General features: G+C 42.8%; 1 pseudogene; it reads right to left on the bottom strand.

Annotated features, from left to right (window-relative positions):
- Window positions 1–6,864: 6,864 nt before the first annotated feature.
- On the bottom strand, window positions 6,865–10,376 carry LOC142896020 (uncharacterized; annotated as a pseudogene).
- Window positions 10,377–24,363: the final 13,987 nt, after the last annotated feature.

The following is a 24,363-nucleotide window of genomic DNA, read 5'->3' as shown; positions in this document are numbered from 1 at the left end:
ATTTTCTTTTGCTTTATTGATTTAAGCTCATCGTCTCCAGCTGCAAAGGTACAGAAACCTTTCTGTGTTTTGATGTCGTGTGTGAGAAAACATCACTTTTTTCTGTAAACTTGTGTTATCATTGTCCTTCATTGGAAATGACACAATCTTTCATTTCATTGTTCAGATGCCGAACACCAAGTATTCCGTCGCTCTCTGGCCATGAAACGACGCCTGGAGCAAAAACGGGATTGGACACCTTTTCCACCTCGGAAGGACTTTGAACGTCGTGAGTACTTCCACGTTCATGATTTCATGTTCTGCCTGTGTTGTTATGTTGTATTCCAAATAAATCTTACAAAAACATATTTAGATTTTTCTTTTTTGTCAATTTACACAGGGCGCGGTACTGGTCAGCGACCTGGGTGTGAAGATGGCCCGTTTTGCTCCTGACTGACAAAACAGTGCAAGTTCGTTCTTAAGGCCCAGCAACCAGACAAGAAGGTATGGGTCGTGATTTTGTCAAGCCACGAGTTTCTTTCTGTTTTTGTTCCGGTGGAGGGAGACTCACATCTCTGTCCACTTGTGGATGGTTTTGTGTTCTCGCCCCGGGCAACAACCTTGAACACGGGCTTGTAACAGACTCCGCCCAGGATTTTGCTGCGCTACTGGCAACTGTGTTGGACCGCTGGCCCAAGGTTTGTTTATCTGCTGTGACAAACAAATTTGAACACATGAACGTCATCGCCACTTTGTTTTATCAATATCAAGTAATTCCATGATCCATAGTTCAATAACAAGAATATTCATGAATTTATTTTGCATTTTTATGTTTGTTTGGGGTTTTTTATATACAACTATTTTGTAGGTGTTTGTGCTTGACTTTCCACATCGCCTGACTGTCAAGCCAGAACTACAAACAGCGCTACGTCAAGTATATCATCGTGTTGCTGCACGCATGGGTGTGTAAAATACATATTTTTGTTGTATTTTTTTCTCTTCAGTGACACTGTGCTAACAGATATTTCTTAGAATTGTGTGATTACACAATTGATTATGTGACACTTCTTCCAGGTTTAACATTTGTCTATATGGCCGATCACCTCCCCCTTCGTCAGCTGTACATGGTGGTGTTATGATGGTGTAAGTTTTGCCTTCTTCAGCCTTACTTGCTCTTCATTTGATATGACAAATATGTGTTAACATGTTGTTTTCTGTTTACGTGCACCTCAGGACTGATTTTGGTGGAGCGTCTGCATGCTGCAGTGCTCCATCAGCTCGCACCCCCTTCACCTAGGCCAGGGGTGTTGTGCCACAACCAATCATCGCCCAGGGTGTCTCCCAGAGTGGTTGTGACAGGTCCTGTCCACATGCCAGTGTATGGACCTGCTCCTGAATGGACTCTTGTTGGACAGGAGGTTGAGGTAACCTGTTCATCCCTCTTTTTTTTTTTTTTCCCCCAATCGTGTATTTGTCAAACTGTGCAACTTTTTATTTTAAAAATGAACACTTATCCTAAGTTGACTCTGATTTCCTCTCCTCTTTTTTTTATAGACAGTACCAACAGCTGTTGAGACTGCATTTCACACAGACATCCCGTCCAATCCCGTGTGGTTCAGTGAGGCTGTGCTGCTGGACCACATGGAGACCGTCATGGAGTCATCTGGCAGGGTTTCCCCAGCTGCCACGGTAACATTCACACAATTATTCATACACTTATCAACTAGGGGTGGGTGAAAAAAAAAATCAATATTGCAATATATTGTTGTGCTTTCTGTCGCAATAAATAATCGATACACTGACGGCAAATATCAATATTTTTTTCCAAACACCACCTGTCCACCTGTCCCGGGAAAGACAAAATCTCTCCCAGGACACAATTTGTCCCGTTTTTTTAGGGAAAATGACAAAACCTCATTTAATTTCCGTCTGTGGTCTAGATAGGGTTGCCAACCCTCCCGTAAAATACGCAATTGTCCCATATTTGGCAACTAAAAAGCCTGTCCCGTAATGAACTGATGGGGGACGCACTTCACTTTTTCCCGTATATTTTGGGGACACGGTTATTTATTTCTTTATTTTGTCTGCATCATTTTTTTTTATTGATTTTCAGAATCGGGGCAGTGAAAGGATTTTTTTCCCTCTCTCATCTTCCCGTCGGTTTGTATATCCCAAGTCCCCAAGTTGCGATAAGACAAGTTGCTACTGACTTTACATTACCAGAAAGCACTGTCCTTGTTTACATGAAAGTTATTAATGTTCATGCACTTTAATATGTTTGCTTGTGCAGTGCACGTTTGTTTGTACATTATACAAAGTTTTGGAATAAATGCAAGATCACAGGCATTTTCCTTTTTATGGCTATTTTTTTCTTTTTCAGTCACATATTGTGACGACCCTGTCTCTATATAACTTGTTGTGGCTCCCAGCTGTTTTCCCATTTCTAGGTAGCGGTGGATGTGGGAGTGGCATCTTCCGATTAGGACACCTGTGCCGATGCCCCCCGCAGGATAAAAGGCCGACTGCGTGTGCCGCTCGGTCTCTTCCCCATTCTCCATCCAGCAGCCATGGGCGTCTGGCCGACTCTCAGCTTCTTTTGTTCTGTTTTGCACCTGACAACACCCCACATCCTATTATTCACTCATCCACACTTACATTACTGATGAATACTGACAAACACACACCATATATTTCATTATTTTGCTTACAATTATCTATTTTGTTATAATAAACCTTTTGATTAATTGCAATCCGCAGTGTCCCTTCCGTTATTGTCATAACTCTTGAGCCGGGTTATGACAATATCGTCTGCAAAATTTCGAAGATATCGTGTGTCGTGATGTTGTCATTATCGTGGGCCAAATATCGTCACAGTATCGAATCGTGGGTTAGCCGTATCGCCCCACCCCTATTATCAACACAAGATCACATATGTACAGTACATGTACAGTTTAATTAGTGTGTTACTTTGTTTATGAATTAATTTCTTTATGTTCTTCCAGATGTCCAGCCTGAGACGTCGATCAGCACACGTTGCCTCAAAAACCAAAACAAACAAGTGAGATGTTGGTATTTGGGATATGTGTATTTCATTGTGTGCATCTTTGTGATAGGACAATAAATGCAGTTCTTTAAACGTTACTTTGTGTCCTTGTATTTGCAGGTGTGGGCAACACGTTCAACTGTCCACATGACTGAGTCTGCCTCCAGCAATGTCACAGCAGTGCAGCAGGTTTGTACTTATTCATTTCCACTTCATCACCTGTGTGTGTTTTCTAGGCTTTACACCGATCTTATCGGCTGTATCGGATCGGCCGATATTTGGCATTTTTTTGAAACGTTCGTGATCGGGCGTCATGTCATGAATCACCGATCAATGACGTCATGGTCGTGTTGAAACTTTTTTAATCTGTCTCATTTCCTCCAAAGTAGTTTCACAGCATTGACATGTTTATTTGTTTGTATCCGAGACATAATGATTCATGATTCAAAGGCCTTCATTTTCGTCTTCGTGCCTCTTCCTGTTTTGAGTGCTGTCGCTATGTGTCGGACAATAAAGTTTCTTTGAATCTTCACGACAGCAACATCCATGGGCGACACAAACAAACGTGTCGGGAGTGTGGAAGTTTTTCAAAGTGAGAGGAACAGACATAGCACAAGCTATCTGCAATATATGCAACGCTACAGTACTTAGCGGGGGAACTTTGGCAAAAAAATTTCAACACCACAAATTTAATCAGGCGCTTGGAAAAGATACACACAGAGGAGCATGCCGAGTTTAAGAAACGCAGCGCTGAGAAAGAAAAAGAAAAGCAAACTCTGAAACGGATGCTAAAGCAAACAACTTTAGACGGTGCTCGTGAGAAGGCAAGGGGTGTACAGAAACAAGTATTTATTGCCCCTAACGTGATCCGATCGGTGATCGGTTTATTTAAACTCACTGATCGGTGATCGGCACAAAAATCGTGATCATGTAAAGCCTAGTGTTTTTCTTTCTATGTTTATTGGCATAAAATCACATCTTTCTTAATTTAATCAGGTGGAGGCAACGCCACAGATGACCAGAGCTGTGCCCGTGGTTCCTGTGGCTCCCGTGGTTGCCAGCACCAAGCCAGAGGAGGCCAGCACCGTCCAGGAGGCAACACAGAAGATCAACTAAGCTAAGGAGGCTTTTCTTTCTTCTTCTGTTGCCTCTGACTGCTCCGCTCGTTCTACGCCTCGCACATGTGATTTGTGATCCATCATCAGTTAGTACTAGTGAAGATGCAGTGGCAGATCATGGCACTGGTATTAGATTAGCCAAGGTTCTGCATGGTTCTTTTCATCAAGGCAAAACCGGTCACGGTTTAAAATTCCAGCACCAGCTGGCAACAGTGAGTCACTTCAGAAGAGCAAAACTCCTCACTTTGACATGGATAATTCTGACGTAGAGTTTGTCAGTGCTGTGACCAATGAAGAGTGTAACTTCTCTCCCCTTGATGTTGATGTTTGTTTAGACCTTTGCAAAAACTTGAAGATTCATTTGGACCGTGCGAGTTTTCCAATTTCTGATTGCAAAGGCCCATTAGGTTCGCCGTGTACAAATGAGAATGTAGAGGCTGATGGAAACTGCTTCTTCAGAGCCATCAGTCAAGCTGTGACTGGTTTATAGACACAGAAGTGGAAATTCAGGTTGCAGCAGATTGTTTACGATTAGATGTGTACACTTTTATCGATGGTCATGGGTTGAAGTACAGCTCTTGCAAGAAACAATTCTCACATTGTATATATTTATGGATGTATTTGTTTTATATGGAAGCAGTTACCATAATCCAAATTAAAATAAGAATATAACATAACAGAAATGCTTTTTCATTTTAAGAACGAAGCTGCATTATTTGACTCATAATTAAAATGGTTAATAAGTCATTCAATCTGCATTTTCATTTTCTTCTTCAAGACTGCTCATTCTTGTACTTAATTCAAATGAAGGAAAACACATTTGAGATTTAATTTTCAAAACATGCACCAGCAAAGAGTTACCAAAATTCAATATGAAAAGTAAAATTCAAAAATGAAAAAGCAATAGCAGAATGCTTTTTCATTTTAAGAACGAAGCTGCATTATTTGACTCATAATTAAAATCATTAATAAATATTCCTATATGCATTTTCATTTTCTTATTCGTGTCGCACCTTTTATGACACAATCAAAAAGAAAACTGAGGGCATTGCTTTTTAATTTTCATGGTCCTGCCCTGCACAAGAGTTACCACAACTCGAAAACGAAATCGCAATCTCAAAGTAAGCGTGCGGCGCAGGAAAGTGACGTCAGCAGCTCTCCACCTCCGCTGTGGGTATGTAGGGGAGGAAATATCTAGACACAAATAGTAATATCTCCCCAATACGTATTCCGTCGTTCCGGTGTCAAGGTGAGGATTTCAAAGTAAAATACATAATAATTAATTTAATCTGACTCCATTTAATAATAATAACTTTACTTTTATACATTGATTGAGAGAAAGACTTGATTAACAATTAAGAATATAGACTCAATAATAATAAACTTCTCGTGATCTGACATTAGTCTTCAGTTCAGGGATGGCTTCTATAAATTAACAAAACTATTCAGTTTGTTCATTAAACATGGAAGAATAGCCTGATGTCTGGGTTGGAGTATTCAGAGGTTATTGAACATGATACCCAATCTTATCTGACCAACTCAGAGGTTAAGGGTTTGAATAATGTCCAGTGAAACTTACCATATAACTAAGGTCTTTGGGATTCTGATTAATCCCTATCTTAGTTCAGTGATGGCAGATATAGACAAAGCATTCAGTGACCTTCTTAACATAGAAGAACAGCCCAGACATCTAGGTTGAGATATTCAGAGGTTTATATCTTCCAACTCAATAGTTAGAAAAACATGACACTCAATCTTTTCTATTCAACTCAGAGGTAAAGAGTACAAGCATTACTCAAATGAATTTACCATATAACTGAAGACTAAATCAATATCTGATGTCAGATTGCTCTCCACATAGAAACAAAAGTCTCAACAAGTTAATATTGAAGGGGAATGGATAACATACCAGTTTATTGCGATGTCCAGAGTAAAAATGCAGCAAAAATGTAACAGACCGGTTGTGTAAAAATGATGGTAGAAAAAATCAAGAAGTCAAAGAAAAAGAGAGAGAGAGAGAGAGAGAGAGAGTGGGTCCCAGAAAGGAGAGAGAAGAAAGAAGAGACTTCAGATTCTTGTTCCTTCCCTTAAATATCCTCCCAGAACAGAGACACTGCTAAAATGCATATTTAAAAGATTCAAATCAAATCTACTCTTCCTACTCGGGAACCTTTTGGTCATCAGGGGTAATTTTCCACAGCAACAATAGATCACCAAGACCTTCATACCTCTCGCACTGACACTCACAACATTTCAAAGGAAAGTTCTAAACAAAAGGCAGAGACAGTCCCTGAATGCAAATCCAACAAACACAAGGAGATACCTTTTGGCCCTCGGGGGTTCCTTTCCCGCGACATGTAAATCATGTAAGTTAATTACAATAGGTGAGATTGACACAGTTGTAACCCCTGTCTTTGAAGAACTTCCATTGTTAGAGAAAACACTTCAGGATGTGGATTTGACTGTCTTACAGTTTCCCCCTTTTGGCCCCTGAGAGCCATCTGGAAAAAACAAACATCAAAAGTAAAAATGAACACAGAATGAAACGATAGGGGTCAAGTTGAGAATTGACAGTCCTTCCCCACATCCATAGTAGTATCATCTCAGTCTTTGTAAATCTGGTAGTTGCAGGGGGCTGAGTACCAGGGCAAAGTGTGTGACTCAAGTGTTTGCATATTGAGCCAAGCGTGGATGGACTGGACAAGGTTTTCACTGTCCTCTTAGCTAACTGGCCTGCACCTGGGCTTCAGTGAGATGATAACCTGTGTTAAGAATCATCTCTTTAGCACAGTCCATGGTGTCTGTTAGAGCTTGGGTGCTTTCCACGTAGAAGATGTCCTCCCACCAGGGAGAGATGTCCAGGTTCAATGGTATTCTGCCCAAGATGTAGATTTGACCCATAGAAAAGTTTTCAGTGACCTCCGGGCAAAAACAGGTCAATCGCTCAAAAGAAAAAGAATTCATTTCACGGGCGATGCACCACTGTGTGTGTGACACCTGGATGGTGTCTGCGTATCCATGTGAAAGGCTTTAAAGTGTTACAAGTACAGATGATACAACTGGGAATTTCATGACAACATGTGCGAGAAGTGAACCAGGTCTCAGTGTCTCTTACTGTCATATACCCCATGATGTGGTCCCATTTTATTACCTGATTTATATGGTGATGGAATTTGGAAAAACCTGTTCTGGGTGAATAAGTGGGAAAGTGACAAAGAACCCAATACAACCAATACATTAATTATTGGTAGACATTAATAAAGTACAATAAAAGTACAATGAAAATAAAAAGTAATTCTGAATAATTAACATCTTTCATTCTTTTTGGACATGAACCATCGATGTAAATTCAGAGCATTAATCAAATCATTTAAGGCATGTGTGAGAGTCTTATGTAAACAGAATCTTTTGTCTAGTAGTTGTAAGTAAATCTTTTGCGAATGTTCTGCAAGCTATGTCACGTTCAATAAATCCGGTCGAATTGAAAAGGAAAAGGCTAACAGTTAAATGAACATGTCTCAGATTTAATTCAAGTTTTGTGCTGGTCTTCTGCAGAGCAAGTTTGGTTAAATAGTAAATCTGTATGAACTATGTGTCTAAAAATTATGTGGAGCTGTATGCATGCAGCTATATGTAATTTTTGCTCTAGATCCTTCGTGTTATAACACTTTTTAGGATCTAGTCCATGGTTCGGCTTTTAAAACATTAATTAAATAGAGCCAAATTTTGGAGTGAGGTGTGTCTTGGTGTTGACACTAAGTTGTAAGGTCGTGGAAATTTGTATATTATCTGTTATATTGAGAGTGGGGAGATGGGTGGTTCCCTCACTACAGCAAATTTTGTTGTTACAAAATTTTGTTCCGGTTCTAATCCGGGGGACCATTTGACTGACTGTTTTGAAAGAAGTGTAATGTGAGGTGTGTATGGCCCCATAGAATATTTCCATACCCATCTCCCACAGTTAAAACTATGGGTAAGTAGGTCTCATTGACCCAGCTGGATACAGGTTGTTCTGGATGCTTTCTTGGCATCTGGAGTTCCTGGAATGGAAAAAGAAAACCTGCGAAATGGCTGCTCTTGACTGATTCGATTTGAAGCTGTGCTCCAAACAGAGAGATGATTTGGTTCGCTAAAGCCTGTGCCAATGTTCTTGCAGTGTTGTTGCAAGTGAATTTGTCAATTATGACGTGGCAAGAGCGGTACCCCCCCTTGGCACTGGGAAGTGGACCAATGAAATCTATCTGCAGTGCTCCCCACGGGTCTTTGGGTGGATTAGGCCTGCACAGTCTAGTGCAGCCAGGTTTTCCTGGGTTAAAGGTAGCACACACAAGGCAAGAAACACACCAACCGTCAACATCTCCAGCTATTGCTGGCCACCAGAATTGTTGTTTTAAGTCAATAGGTGTAGTCTGGATGGCTCTTGTAGCTGATGTATCAGACATTTCCAATGTCAAATCTGTGCGACGTATTGCTGCCTGCTTGGCTGACTGGTCAACAATGTTGTTTGGTTCATGTACATCTAGGTTTTTCTGCACATTTGCTCGGGTTTTGATCACAGACATGGAGTTTTGACACGCTTGGAATTCTTGATCAGAGGTGGTGATGGACATAATGCTTGCATGGTTTCTGAGCGATTGTTTCTTGTTCGTTTTCTCTGGAGCAATCTCAATTTGTTTTTCCAAACAGTGAATAATAAAGCCATGCTTTTCCATTATGTCCATGCCCAAAACAGTACCCTCGCTGTTTCCTGGTAAATACCAGAACGGCTCAGTTAGCACTATTGCACCCAAATCAAGTCGGACTGGTTTAGTAAGGGTCGCTGTCATTAGTGTGTCATCTATCCCTTTGATTTGAATGGTCTCGTCTGTCAGAGGTAACGGGATATTCGTGCAGGAGCAAGCAGCACCGGTGTCAATTAATATGTCGACTAATCGGCCTCCAAGATTAGATTTTACTATTATACGGTTGCTGCTGGAAACAATGCTCCCAATGGAGGCCACGCATCCCTATTTTTGGTCATTCATTCGTTCTAGATCATCGAGGATGTCTGTTTGAGAACTAATCGCCGTTGTCTGTCTGGTTTGAGAAGTTCTTGAATGGTTTCGCATAGATTTATGAGTTGTTTTCCTGAATTCACCATTCAGTTTGAAACAACGTTCAAGTTTATGGCCAGATCGATGACAATAGTCACAGATAATGACATTATTGTCTCTCTCGGCTACCCATTGAGTTGCCGCTACAGGGCATGGCTTTAGAAATTTTGATCGCTGCTCTATTTTTGTGGCCCATTCAACGAGTGCGTTTAATGTATTCTGAGGTGGGTCTCCACCCAGAGCCAACGCATTCTGAACAAGTGGTCCAGCATTATTGCGTAGCATCTGTAAGAGAATTTCGTGGTTACGATCGCATTCTTCTATCCCACTGTATTCTCTAAAAATCACCCACATACGCTCTGCAAAAGTCTCAAATGTTTCTCTACTTGATTGTTTAAGATCAAGGATTCTATGCCACTCGGCCTTTGGTGGTCCTCTCATCTGAAGCAAAACTTCTTTTATTCTATTATAAATGTCGTCGTTAGTTTCACCGGGCTGTCTTTCAAGGATTGTTCCAGTTCTCAATTCTTGAGGAATTTTAGAGTGTAACTCTTCTGGAACTGTAAGCAAAACTATCTGCCACACATCGCGGGGCTCTAGATTGTAAACTAATGCTTGGAGCATTAGTTTGTCCCAGTAACTCTGGAACGGGCCGCGGCGGGGCATGATGCCGATAACCTCACGATGTTTTGAAGTTTCTTCACAAGACAATGCTCTGGTAATGGTGGTTACACCATTGTTCGCATCTGTAACTGTTTTGACGACTGAAACATTGACGGATTTTCTTGGAATTGTGTCTGTTTTGAGACGAGTTTTCATTCGGTTTCGATTGTTTTGCTTCGAGTGAGAGGTGCGCCGGCTGAGGGACGGATAGAGCGGGCTTTCTGCTGTTGCGAAAACTGCAGAGGTTGTCAGAATTTCATTGTCGGTGTCGACCTGAGTCACAGGGCACCCGGTGATGAGGGTAATATCCTCATCTTCACTGTCGTCTTGATCATAATTCTCAACACATTTGGAGCTAATAACAGCCTGTTTTATAGCTGCAACTGGAAAGCCAGCATCGCCACAGTAGTCTTCCAGTTGGGAAGTGTAGCGTTTGTCTAAGTTCAGCTTTTGTTTAAGCTGTTTAGTTTCAGTCTCCATTGTTTCGATTTGTCTCGCCAAATTTATTTTTTCATAATCAAATGCATCAATTTGTGCGCGTAATTTTTTCGTTTCTTCGGAGCGTAATGTTTCAAAATCTCGGATGTTCTCTAAAGTGCGGCGACCTTCTGTTATGGTTTTTGAGTCGTTGCGCCGGAGTAAATAAACAATTGCGATAGGGAGATCGTGAAATTTGCCTTTAGTTTTTAGTGCAACTCCCTTTGTGGAATACCAGTGAAGAATTTCACTGTTATCCCATTCTAAATCAACGCCGAGATCGCGCAGACGAATTAACGTTTTGTATAAACGTAAACCAGCCATGCCCATGATCTGCTCATCTATGCCTACACACTCCTGTCCTAGTGAGTTGCGAAATGAAACTTTTCCCCCCATCGGATTTCTACGATCTCCGATCTCACAATGGATATGTCGATCCGTTCTATATTATGTGTCTATATATGATGTGTGTTCAAACTTTCCCTCAGTCTTTATAACTGCCGTAAATTTGTACTTACCACAGAAACTGTAGGTAGACACACAGGAATTCAAACCTCATTACTTAAACGTACCGGAATTGACTTCTCTCGCCTTCCTGCTTAATGCGATCGCGAGATCACGTCGGGGTCACCAAACTGTAGGGGAGGAAATATCTAGACACAAATAGTAATATCTCCCCAATACGTATTCCGTCGTTCCGGTGTCAAGGTGAGGATTTCAAAGTAAAATACATAATAATTAATTTAATCTGACTCCATTTAATAATAATAACTTTACTTTTATACATTGATTGAGAGAAAGACTTGATTAACAATTAAGAATATAGACTCAATAATAATAAACTTCTCGTGATCTGACATTAGTCTTCAGTTCAGGGATGGCTTCTATAAATTAACAAAACTATTCAGTTTGTTCATTAAACATGGAAGAATAGCCTGATGTCTGGGTTGGAGTATTCAGAGGTTATTGAACATGATACCCAATCTTATCTGACCAACTCAGAGGTTAAGGGTTTGAATAATGTCCAGTGAAACTTACCATATAACTAAGGTCTTTGGGATTCTGATTAATCCCTATCTTAGTTCAGTGATGGCAGATATAGACAAAGCATTCAGTGACCTTCTTAACATAGAAGAACAGCCCAGACATCTAGGTTGAGATATTCAGAGGTTTATATCTTCCAACTCAATAGTTAGAAAAACATGACACTCAATCTTTTCTATTCAACTCAGAGGTAAAGAGTACAAGCATTACTCAAATGAATTTACCATATAACTGAAGACTAAATCAATATCTGATGTCAGATTGCTCTCCACATAGAAACAAAAGTCTCAACAAGTTAATATTGAAGGGGAATGGATAACATACCAGTTTATTGCGATGTCCAGAGTAAAAATGCAGCAAAAATGTAACAGACCGGTTGTGTAAAAATGATGGTAGAAAAAATCAAGAAGTCAAAGAAAAAGAAGAAGAAGAGAGAGAGAGAGAGAGAGAGAGTGGGTCCCAGAAAAGGAGAGAGAAGAAAGAAGAGACTTCAGATTCTTGTTCCTTCCCTTAAATATCCTCCCAGAACAGAGACACTGCTAAAATGCATATTTAAAAGATTCAAATCAAATCTACTCTTCCTACTCGGGAACCTTTTGGTCATCAGGGGTAATTTTCCACAGCAACAATAGATCACCAAGACCTTCATACCTCTCGCACTGACACTCACAACATTTCAAAGGAAAGTTCTAAACAAAAGGCAGAGACAGTCCCTGAATGCAAATCCAACAAACACAAGGAGATACCTTTTGGCCCTCGGGGGTTCCTTTCCCGCGACATGTAAATCATGTAAGTTAATTACAATAGGTGAGATTGACACAGTTGTAACCCCTGTCTTTGAAGAACTTCCATTGTTAGAGAAAACACTTCAGGATGTGGATTTGACTGTCTTACAGGTATGGCGGTATTGACGCCAAGTGTCATTCGCCTCCTGTTATGTGTAAATTCTAATGTTTGTGAATTTAATAAATGTATATATATATATAGTGTATATTTAAAAAAAACAAAACAAAACAAAAAAAAGGTATAGCGGTATGACACCACTTTGCCATCGTTACTTTTCACGTCATTGAAGTTGCCGGTAAACAAGATTTAAATCGCCGAAAAACGTGGACCACTGACGGATCTCGTTGGTCGGACAGATTTGAGCATGGCGCACATTGACACAATTGTTCAAACCCTGCTGGATTTAGCTTCCCAGGTGGAGTTGAATAGTGTATCTGAATGTGATGCTCGGGACCGAGTTGAGCAGGTATTCTGCCGTCCCAGATACGGACGCAAACAAGGTTGCCCTAGCCAACCTGTTGTCAGTTATGGAACACCTTGATGCACCAGCACAACATCAAAGCTAAAGCTATTTGTTACATGGGTGGAGTAACAGCTGTTCGGCGTCGGCCACCAGTCCATCCGACGAAGGATGCGAAGCAACAGATCAATCCGTCGACTGGTGGCAGATGCTGGTGCGAGATCTGTCAGTGGTCCACGTTTTTCGGCGATTTAAATCTCGATTACCGGCAACTTCAATGACGTGAAAGAAGTAACGATGGCAAAGTGGTGTCATACCGCCATACCTTTTTTTTAAGATATATATATATATATATATATATATATATATATATATATATATATATATATATATATAAATGTATATATATATATATATATATATATATATATATATGTATATATGTATGTATATATATATATATGTATGTATATATATGTATGTATATATATATATATATATATATATATATATATATATATATATATATATATATCTTTATTAAATTCACAAACATTAGAATTTACACATAACAGGAGGCAAATGACACTTGGCGTCATACCGCAATACCCACAGCGGAGGTGGAGAGCTGCTGATGTCACTTTCCTGCGCTGCGCGCTTACTTTGAGATTGCGATTTTGTTTTCGAGTTGTGGTAACTCTTGTGCAGGGCAGGACCACGAAAATTAAAAAACAATGCCCTCAGTTTTCTTTTTGATTGTGTCATAAAAGATGCAACACGAATAAGAAAATGAAAATGCATATAGCAATATTTATGAATGATTTTAATTATGAGTCAAATAATGCAGCTTCGTTCTTAAAATGAAAAAGCATTCTGCTATTGCTTTTTCATTTTTGAATTTTACATTTCATATTGAATTTTGGTAACTCTTTGCTGGTGCATGTTTTGAAAATTAAATCTCAAATGTGTTTTCCTTCATTTGAATTAAGTACAAGAACGAGCAGTCATGAATAAGAAAATGAAAATGCAGTTTGGATTATTTATTAACGATTTTTTTTGTGAGTCAAATAATGCAGCTTCGTTCTTAAAATGAAAAAGCATTTCTTCGGTCATGTTTCACCTCCAGTCAACACGCAGTGGTTCACATGAAGGTCCAAGAGGCCTACAGACCTACACAGAGTCTGGATGTGGCAGCACAGTGGCATCATTGTCTTTGTTGTGTTGTTTGGTCATTGTGATCCAATGTAATGTGAGAGAAGGACGAGTGCAGTTCTATTGGAGTGAGTTGCTTACAAATACAGATCGCACGATTTCTATCCCAATTGTTAAGTGGGAAAGAGACCTGTCTCTCCAGCCTCACTCTAATTTCTGGAGAACAATCTGCCTGAACACCTTTTCACTGATAAAACAACCTATTCTACAATTAATACATTTTAAAGTACTCCACAGGATCCACTACACCGGGCAGCGGATGTTTCAGATGGGCATGACCGCCTCTCAGACCTGCTCACACTGCACAGTTAATGTCCCAGATAATTACCTACACGCTGTATGGCATTGCCCACCAGTAAATAAATTCTGGCACGTAGTATGCAATGATCTATCAGCACAGGTTGGTTACAACATCACAGCCACTCCTTCTTTTTGTCTCTTAGGGGACCTCAGTGATATCACATCAGATAAGGCAGAATCTCGCATGCTGATCACTTCCTTATCTATCGCTAAGAAAACAATCCTCACAAACTGGAAAACAAAACAACACCTGCACATTGCACAATATAGGAACTTACTGTTAGACCACACCTCCTTGGTAGGAATGTCTGCTTCATCCTATAACTAACTAGTAATCAATCAATAGCTGAGGCTGCTGGTTGATGTGGGCAGCCATGGTGGGGGGTCGGGGGTTGGGTGGGTGGTGCTCCAGGGGTGGTGCTCCGGGAGGGGGGGGGGGCGTCCCTGGCTCTGGTGGCCAGGGGGCCCCCTTGTTGGTGGGAGGGCTGGTCCGTCCCTGTGTTTGGGGACTGGCGCTGGATCGTACGCGGTGGGGTCGCATGCCTGGGGTGGGGCTGCGCGTTCGCCGGCTACCGCTCCTGTGTGCCCGGGTGGTGCGGTGCGGTGGGGGGCGGGCCCCCTTTGGCTCCTGGATCCCTGTGGTGTCCCCGGCCCCGATGTCGCTGAGGGGGCGCCCTGACCGGGAGTCCCCCCTGGTCACATAATAGGTGTTTTTCTTTTTTGTTTTTTTTTCCCTAAATTTTTAATTAATTAATTTATTTTCTTCTGTTTCGGGGGATTTGTGTCTTGGGTGGTCGCTGCCCGGCCTTCTGGCCTTAAGACCCTCTCCAATCTTAATAGCATTATAGACACTTAGGGCCTGGGGGGGTGGTTCGTGCACTGCGGCCGCCGCCTTGCTCAGCAGCAGTGTGGTTGCCCCAGGGCCTTACCACCCTTCCATTTTAAACGCACCATAGTTCAACACACCAGCAAGTGCACATATACACACACTGACACCCCTACACACAGTGGGGTCGGCCTGCTAGCGGGGGCGGGATCCGGCATCTTTCCCACTCTGGATGGGCCCTGTGCAGTCCGGTGCCCCTGGGGTGCGAGACCGGCTGGGCCTATGGGGACCTCGCCACTTGCGGCGATGCGCCATACTGGGTCCGTAGGGGGGGGGCATCTGGGTGCCCGGGCCTGCCTTGGGTACCGATCCTCCTGGTGGGTGAAGGGGCTGGGTCCTGTCATGGGGATGAGTCCGGTCTCGCTTGCCCTGGGGGGCCGCGTCCGGAGGACGGGCTCTGCTGTCTGTTCGCCCCGGGTGGTGTCCCTTCTCCTTGGGGTATCTGCCTCCCTGTCATCTTGCCCTGGCTCCTCGTGGGGCGGGTGCCCTCCGGTCCGGGGGCCTTCTGCTCCGGGCCTCTTCCTGGCCGGCATTGCAGCGGGTGTGCCGTGTCCGGGCCCCCCCGCCCTGGACTCGTCGCTGGCGTGGGGCGGTTGCGGCCTCGGAGGCCGCACTAATTGGCAGCCTACTTCCAGTGACGTACTTAAACACACCCACTCCCACATTCAGGTACACACACCACCACATCCACACACACACACACACACACACACGCACGCACACACGCACGCACGCACGCACGCACGCACGCACGCACGCACGCACACACACACACACACACACACACAGGAGCAGCAGCTCTAATTGGCTGAGAGCTAAATATCTTCTTATCTTACTGGGTGTAAATGAATCTGTCCATTTTTTAAATGTCAAAATTTAACATTTGGTTTCTATTTTTTCAGATATTATTTCTGTCAAATTCATTTGAATCAACAGAAGAAGAAAATCAGTGTGTAGTTCAAACTTTGTGCGTCTTTGTGTTCAGTTTTTCTGCTGTAGTTGTGCTTTTCTTTTCATTCCAGATGAATTCCACTCAATTTCCTTTTCAAACCTTGTAGGTGTTGAGTGAGCTGCAGCGCCCCCTGGCTACAAGTTTCATACTGTGACTCTGCCGACCGAGGTAAAAAACCAACAAACTCTGACACTTTGCTGAGGACCTCCTGGAGGAGCTGAAGGTGCAGAACCTTCTCAGGCCTCTCTGAGGAGGAACTTGCGGCTGTCGGTCCTCTGCTGCCCCCTGCTGGTCACACAGGCCTCTTACACCTCCGTTTGTCTGTTCAGCACATATTACATTTTTTAATGGCTCTATAAACGTCACTGATGAGACGATTTTATGATTCCTGCAGTTAAATGTTTTTAATTCCAAATCTGCAAACAGCTTCTGATCAATGAAGACGGAGTTGATTAAAATGATTTCAAAATTGACCCGTTTCAGAAAAGCTGCACTGTGGCATTGTTTGCATGTTGTTTTAGCTCTCAGTGGCTTCATTTCGCATTTTTCTTAAAAGCTTCGTTTAGTGGTCCATTGTGGTCAATGGGACACTGAACATCCGCTTTGTGTGCCCGAGTTTTAAGAGGATCAGGTGCGGACATTTTAGCATTTAAATTATTATGGCTTATTAGCATAGGTACGTAGTACCTCACCTGTCCGTTCTTTTTACAGTGCTTCCTGAACACCTCACCGGCACACTACAGCCGCCTGCTAGCACAAAGCTGCGCAGAGCCTCCTCGTTGTTCTCCTCACCTGGAGGACGCTTGGTGATCAAGACCTGTGGCCCAAAACTCGGTCCTATAAGATAAGTGCAGGAAGACTGCCGCTTCGCCCGCACTTGATTGTGCTAGCCGCCCCGTACAGACGGTGGACGGTGCATGTTGCTTCCGTCCCGCCTTGGTTTTACTTGTTGTTTTTCCGTTCTCGTTGTGTTTTTCTTCGTTTGCTTACGTCGCCACTGCTGACCCTCAGACAGCAGACGTTACACTATCAAGTCGCCGGTCCAGCTACAGTGGTGTGCGTGTGTGTATGCGTGTGCGTGGTTGGTGGGAACTTGGTTGGTGTGTGTGTGTGTGTGTGTGTGTGTGTGTGTGTGTGTGTGTGTGTGTGTGTGTGTGTGTGTGTAATTGTATTGTTTGTTTGTTTTTCTTGCTATTTCAGTACATGTGACAGTTTTTAGGGAACTTTTAGTAACCAACTATTTATCTTTTCTTTTGTAGTCGCTGAGAGCTGCTGGTGGTGGCGGTGTCCCGGGTGGTGGGCCCCTTCGCGTGCTGTGACCCGGGATTGTGGTTGTTTTCTTCTTTTTTTTTGCACTTCACTTTCTTTGCAGGTGTGTCACGTGTGAGTGGGGTGTTCCTTGTTTTCTTTGGTTCCTCCCCCGTTTGGCCCCCTCATCGGTAAGCCTCAGTTTCTACACCAAGAATAAGGAGCTCAGTAGCTCTGTTTTAAGTGTTGGTCTGTTTGTTCCTTTTATTTTTAAATGTTGAATAAAAATTGGTTTGATATTTTAAACATTCTGAACCACATCTCCTACTCCTTCCTCGTAGAACTTACCTGTGTGCCTAATTATTACTTTTGTGTTTAGTAGAACTCCCTGGGTGAAATTCCCAGGGTGGCGTTGTCGGTTCCTTTTCATTTTGTTAAATTCCCAAGATTAAATCTTGCTTTATCAGATAGCCATAACCACTCTCATCGCCACAGGATATTTGAGTCAACTGAGTCAAACTGTCGTGTCTACTTCCCAGTCTCAATAAACATGTTCACTACTGCTTTGTGCGAGCTTCTTAAATGGAGGTTTGTCTGGGTTTTTCCCTTTTTAGAAGCAAGCCACATATTTTGTGTCTTTCCACCACAAGACATTGGCTTTTGTCACTCTCTTCGTCGTATTGGGAAAAAGTGGCATACCGGACTTTCCCGCCGCGAGTCGCTCGTCAACATACTGCTGTGAAAGAGGGGTGACGTCACAGAACGCGAGGTGTATTTAGGTGCTGCTGCGTAAAATGCAAACATTTTCCTGGGCAAATATTCATTTGACAGACGTAAACAAAGTGAAATATGACTTCAATTTAAGTTTGTTTTAGTTTGTTTTTATAAACACACAAAAAAGTTTGAGTTAGTTATCGTTTTTGAAAAAAGTTCTTGACTTCTACTTTAGAGATATTGATGACGAGTTGTTGTATATAAACAGTGTGACTATGTGGTTCGGCAAGCGGTGGTGCTGTCTGTACATAGCTTAGCAAACGGCTAGCGCTGGCACCCCCTTTCAATGCCAGAGTGAAAAGATCCACACGGAGTGTTATGACCCACGGGTGGGTCTAGGTGCCTCTATGTTTGTGTCTGTGTGTGTGTCTGGATGTCGGCTGCTGATTGGACGCGCCACGGCTGAGAAGGAGGAGCAGTCGAGCCAGCCTGACAGTCGTCCCTCCTCCGCTCCCAACTCTGCAGTTAGTCACTTCTGAAATGGTGTTAGAGCACGCAGCCGTAGGTAGTGATGGCCGATCGAGGCTTTGTTGAAGCTTCGACACTTGTTTCAAAAAATGGTTCATTACTCGAGGCTTCAATGACACAGTGCTCGAGGAGGTCATCTAGTGCTCAATAAAATGAAGTGCAATGGAAACGTGTTCATTGTTTCATAGGTTGTTTGGGATTTGATTTGCCATGCATTTTTGTTGGACAACACTACATGCTTGTATGGTTCAATGCTGACACAATAAAATAAAAATGAAAAATAAAGACAATGTCTCTTTTTTGGCACGACTGATTGTAATAGACTATAGCTCTTATACTTAGCCTGACAGTTTGTGCAATGAATTATATTATATCCTAAAACAAGACTAAATAGCCCATAGTTTAAAAATATGTTCAATAGTAAGTGTTCAGTGGGTCAGATGTCAAATGTGATCTATTTAAAATGTAGAATAGATGAGCTAAATAACACATATATAATACACATTCATGGGAATTGAACCGTCGCCTCAGTCTTGCAAGTCCAAGATTGTCATAATGTACCACAAACCCAAATCACACTCCCTTTTTTTCATCGAAGCTGTTTGAGTAGCGTTACCACACCGTGATTCCTCATCAACTACAGGCCTACACTTCAAATAATTATGAGAAAAATCCAACGTAAAGAGAGCACTTCCATTAGGAAATAGTCAACATGAAATTTCGTCCTCTACTGACACCTGCTGGTCAAATTGAATCGTTGCAAATATTGTGAACAAGTTGTCATCTAATTCTAATCCTAAACAATATGGCCATTCCAAGTCAAGTATTAAGACAATTAATCAGGTTTGTACTGCTTGATTGAACACATGCATCCCGTTCCAGTGCACTAAAACCCACTTCCCTTCAGGACCGTGTCAGCGAAGCCAAAACTTCCTTGAGTGACGCTGTTTCCCAGCATGCAATGCGAGCTAGCGATTCACAATACTATTTCATCACAAACATGGATGTAAAAAAGAAAAAGGGAAAAAGGAAAAAAGGAAACTTCAGGAACAGCAACCATTGCAATACAAGCAGAACTTGGCCGAAGTTTTATATTATGTACACCATAATACAGCCTTCTGGTAGACAAGCTATACTATTTAAGCCGTGTCTTCCTATGGCACTTCCGTGGGTGGAAGCACATGGTAGAGGTCACGTGCTGGTTGTGCGTCACCCCTCGAGGCCCTTGCAGGGGATCTGCAGGGCGTCTGATTCAGGTGAGTATATGGAAAATGTGGGTCAATGTAGTCAGTAGTCAGTCATAACATGAGAAGCTTGCTGGCGAAAGTAATGCACTACATGTTGATTTCACACTGTTTTTTTTGTTTTGTATGAGCATTTAAAAAAAAACAACATAATAATAATATGGATATTGACCATGTATGTTTTGGAGTTCAATGACAGAGGTTAATATATATATATATATATATATATATATATATATATATAGTCAGCTGCTTTCGGTTGACATATTAAATCTATTGTGATATGGAACGATAGTTCATAATGTACGTGTTACTTGCTTTGCAGATAAGGTGTACCCTATTTCTTGTGCTCCTGGTTATTTTAAAAGGCAGACAAGAACGTTGTTTGCTGTTGGAGGGCTACAACAACACTTCGATGCTACGCTTTGTGCCGTCGCTACGGACCCCAAACTCTCGTTCTTGTTGGATTCGGGTTCTGCGCAGACTGGTGGGAGAGTTTGTGTACAGGTTTTTGCAAAGGAACGGTGTCTTCAGTTATACACACGCTCATTAAAGTGCCGACCGTGGAGGAAGCTGGTGCCGCTGCACGCCGATTCCAGCAGAATAACAGCGAAATTACCAAAATAAAAACAAATCAGAAAAACATGTCTTTGCTGTGCTTTTATTTACAAAGTTAACATTCTTCTAACTTACAAAAAATGTGAACGAAAAGGTAGAAATATAAATACGAAGGAATACGTATTTGTTCAGGGGTGCGTAAAGCCGGAGCCCTGCATTTGCTGCGCTACCCTTTTTAAAAAGGTCTCCGTTGCGCGTTATTTTAATATGTCCATCTCTTTTAAAAGCGAAAGCATCGCCCCGGTCTCATCCTCTCTCCAAATGTCAACATTTTTATTCGCGTTTGCCAGGTTGTTTCGCGCCGTCTGTTTTGTTAGACGACGTAGTTGTGCGGTCATGAGTTGCGAGAGCGAGGCGTGGCGCATGCGCACTCGCATTGTCCAGTTAATAGTCCGATTAAAGCGTATACATGGCAGAGAAATTTGAATTCCAATCACATTATCTGGGTGTCTCAATCGGAGTTCTCAAACTCCAATCATAATCGGAGTAAGGTGTTTACACGCACGTGAGTTCTCCGATCATAATCGGACTAAGGCAGTAATTCGATTTTCTCTAGTGCCATGTAAAGGCACTGAATGTAGTGGTTCAGACCAGACGCGAACAGGCGCGCGGCTCGTGCCATTCATTTCAATGGAAGCGGAAGCGCCGCGAAGCGGAGCGCCGACGAATTTCGCGAGCGAGGCTCCAACTGGTTCACACCAGACGCGAACAGCTCCGCGACGGTCGACAAGCGCTTCTGCTCAGCTGCAGTCTTCTTTTCACTCCCACTTGAGCTTCTTTTTTTTTTTCTTTAAAAAAAAAATAATAAAAAAAATCATTTTCATCATCGCCCCCCCTCGCCCTGTAGCCAGCCCGTAGCTTACTTTTGTGTGTGTGTGTGTGTGTGTGTGTGTGTGTGTGTGTGTGTGTGTGTGTGTAAATAAATAGAAACACGCACTCAGGTGTCCATCTCAAGACAAGACCTCTTTCATAATGATCATTGACTGGCATCTCTTGGCTCAAACAGACGTATTTTTGATCAAGTCTTCCTGTGTGTGTGTGTGTGTGTGTGTGTGTGTGTGTGTGTGTGTGTGTGTGTGTGTGTTTAATCTCTCTCGCACTCTGATACAATGTACTGACAAATATAACATACAAATATGATATATGATCGAATTTGTCATTCGGTTTTTATTTTGAAATGAGTTTATTTTGAAAATTCACCGGATTTTCTCGTTTTTATTGAGCGACTTCCTGTACTTTTGACGAGGATCGCTCGCGGCTCGCACACAAAATAGAGCAGACGCCGAAACAACAAATGCATGCCGCGAGCCGCGCAACCACCACATTGATTAACGTGGGCGCCGAATGGAAGCGCTCCGCGGCGCTTCGCGGCGCTTCGTGGCGCTTCCGCATCCAGTGTGAACCGGGCGTTACGTTGCTCGGAAAAATGTGTCGCCTGAGCCTCCGCCCCCTCCGTGCCCATTGGCGGAGGGAGGGCTCATTGAAAAAAAAAAAAAAAAAAAAAAAAAAAAATCGGTGTTCCTTCGGCGCGCCTGGGAAACTATGAAATTATGAATAACTTAAGCTCGTTTTTGTCCCATTTGCCTGCATCAGCCCGTCATGATATTGTTAAATTAATTGAGAGCCACCCACTATTGTTTTCTGACCACCCCCGCCGTACGTCAGTTTTGCACCATGACATAGAAGTAGAGGGACATGCCACAAGTCAGCAGCACACAGACAGAGTCAATTCTGGGAAGTTAAGAAAGAAGCTTTGGCTCTCCTTCTGACAGTGCCCATCTTGATGTTAATTTGGCGTCAGGTTTTTACAGACCATAATGCCCTCGTAGATGCGGTGGTCTCTGCTCCTGCAAGACTTCAATCTCCAGATTTGCCACAGGAAGGGGGGTCTATAATGTGTTGGCAGATGCATTATCACGTGTACATGTGGACTAGCTGCGGAATTCTTATTTCGGGGGAACTGAGGTTTTTCTTGTTTAGTTTTGTTTGTAGGTATGTTAATAGGGTTTAGTTCTTAAGGGAGGGGGTGGGTCTAGGTGCCTCTATCTTTGTGTCTGTGTGTGTGAGAGTGGATGACGCCTTGCAGGTGCGGTCCTGGATGTCGGCTGCTGATTGGACGCGCCACGGCTGAGAAGGAGGAGCAGTCGAGCCAGCCTGACGGTCGTCCCTCCTCCGCTCCCAACTCTGCAGTTAGTCACTTCTGAAATGGTGTTAGAGCACGCAGCCGTAGGGGTGGGCTGCCATTTTCTTTGTCCCCTCTTTTCTCCTGTTTATTAAGTATGTAGGGAGGTTAGCCTTTCTGAATTTGGGTTCTCTTTCTTTCTTTAGTTAGTTCTTAAGGCAAGCTAGTTGGAGTTTGGTTTATTATTTTGGCCTGGGCCCACCCTGAAGCCTTTGCTGCCCACCGGTTAAATTGTTTTGTTTATTTCATTTACGGATTAATAAAATGTTTTTTGTTGAAACTGCCAACTGCAGTGAAAAATTAATGAGGCTTGGGAGTGGGGGAAGGTGTCCCACATGTTGCGTCTCGGTCCCCCTCGACGGGACGTAACACAGAGTTTTCGGCGTGACAGCAGGTTGAGCTCCTACCGTGTTACAGGTGACGTCGTCACGTTAGCCTGTTCCATCCCTGCTAAATTCTTTAAAGAACTACCGTTAGTAAACTTTTAAATTATAATACACTCTACACTAATTGTAATTTCCTGCCCGTGGTTCTATATTGCAACAGTTGACGGCTCATATCAGCAGATAAGCAGCAACAATCTGGGCATTGCGGGTGATTCATAAATATGTCATTTCTTATTAATTAGCCCATAAGTGTTGTACACCAGTGTGACACCAAATGCTTGTTGCTGACAGCAGTGAAGAAATGACACTCTAGTGGTTCTGCACATTAGTATAAATGGAGTGATTCTCTATCATTACATCACAGGACGGCGGCACTCTGACAGATTCCATGAACCTGGACACTGATGATCCAGACTCCGGTCCAGATGACACAACAGGCCACAGTGGAAACGGGTCAGAACATGGACTGGCTGCTGAAAGGATACAGGTAGGTGGCGCTGTCATCCCAAGTTGTGTGGTGTGGAGGATCAGGGCCAAAGTTCCAGATGCTCACAGATGTGACTGTGGATTCAGGAGGAGTGTTTGAAGGCTGGACTCCCAACAGTGATGGGCTGCTGAGGACCTCTCAATCACAATCAGGTTTTTTAGTGGCTGTGAGATCGAAAGTGAGTGAACATCATTAAATAAAGAGCTCCTGCAGGGTCCCAATTTGACAAGTACACTGCTAGGTGTGCTGCTTCGTTTTCGCCAAGGCCCTGTAGCATTCATGACTGACATTGAGGGAACATTTCATCAAGTAAGAGTTTCCAACCAGGATGTAAACTTCTTACGCTTCCTCTGGTGGCCAGATGGGGACATTACAAAGGACCTACAAGAGCACAGGATGCTGGTCCACATCTTTGGGGCAGTGTCATCCCCAAGCTGTGCTTCATTCGACGACAATCAGCATGACTTCCCAGCCGAGGTTATAAACACTGTTTGTCAAAATTTCTACGTGGATGATTGTCTAAAGGCCGTCAGCACGGTGGAACAAGCAATACATCTGTACCAGCAGCTAACAGACCTGTGCGGTAGAGGTGGATTTAAGCTCAATAAGTGGGTGAGCAATCATCGCTCGGTGCTGGCCGCCATTCCTGAAGAGCAGAGAGCTAAAGAGGTAAAAACACTTAACCTTGACAGAGACCAGCTCCCTATGGAGAGGGCCCTTGGAGCTCAGTGGGATGTACAGCAAGATACATTCACATTCAGCATCAGAACCAAGCTGGGATGGGATGAGGAAATCCCTCAGGTCATGGTACATCCCATATATAGTTTTTCAAGCGCCAAACTACAACAAAGGAACTCATCTCTAACAAATCTACACCTTGTAAGGGCAAAACCTACTTGTTTTAATTCTGATTAATAAACTAAAGCTTATTCGATTATCATTA

Source organism: Nelusetta ayraudi, unplaced genomic scaffold (genome assembly GCF_046127955.1).
Source record: "Nelusetta ayraudi isolate G7.1 ecotype Tasmania unplaced genomic scaffold, CSIRO-AGI_Nayr_v1 ptg000052l, whole genome shotgun sequence".
In the NCBI taxonomy this organism is placed as follows: Eukaryota; Metazoa; Chordata; class Actinopteri; order Tetraodontiformes; family Monacanthidae; genus Nelusetta; species Nelusetta ayraudi.
The sequence above is the reverse complement of the archived record's forward strand: the minus strand, read 5'-3'. Positions and strand labels throughout refer to the sequence as shown.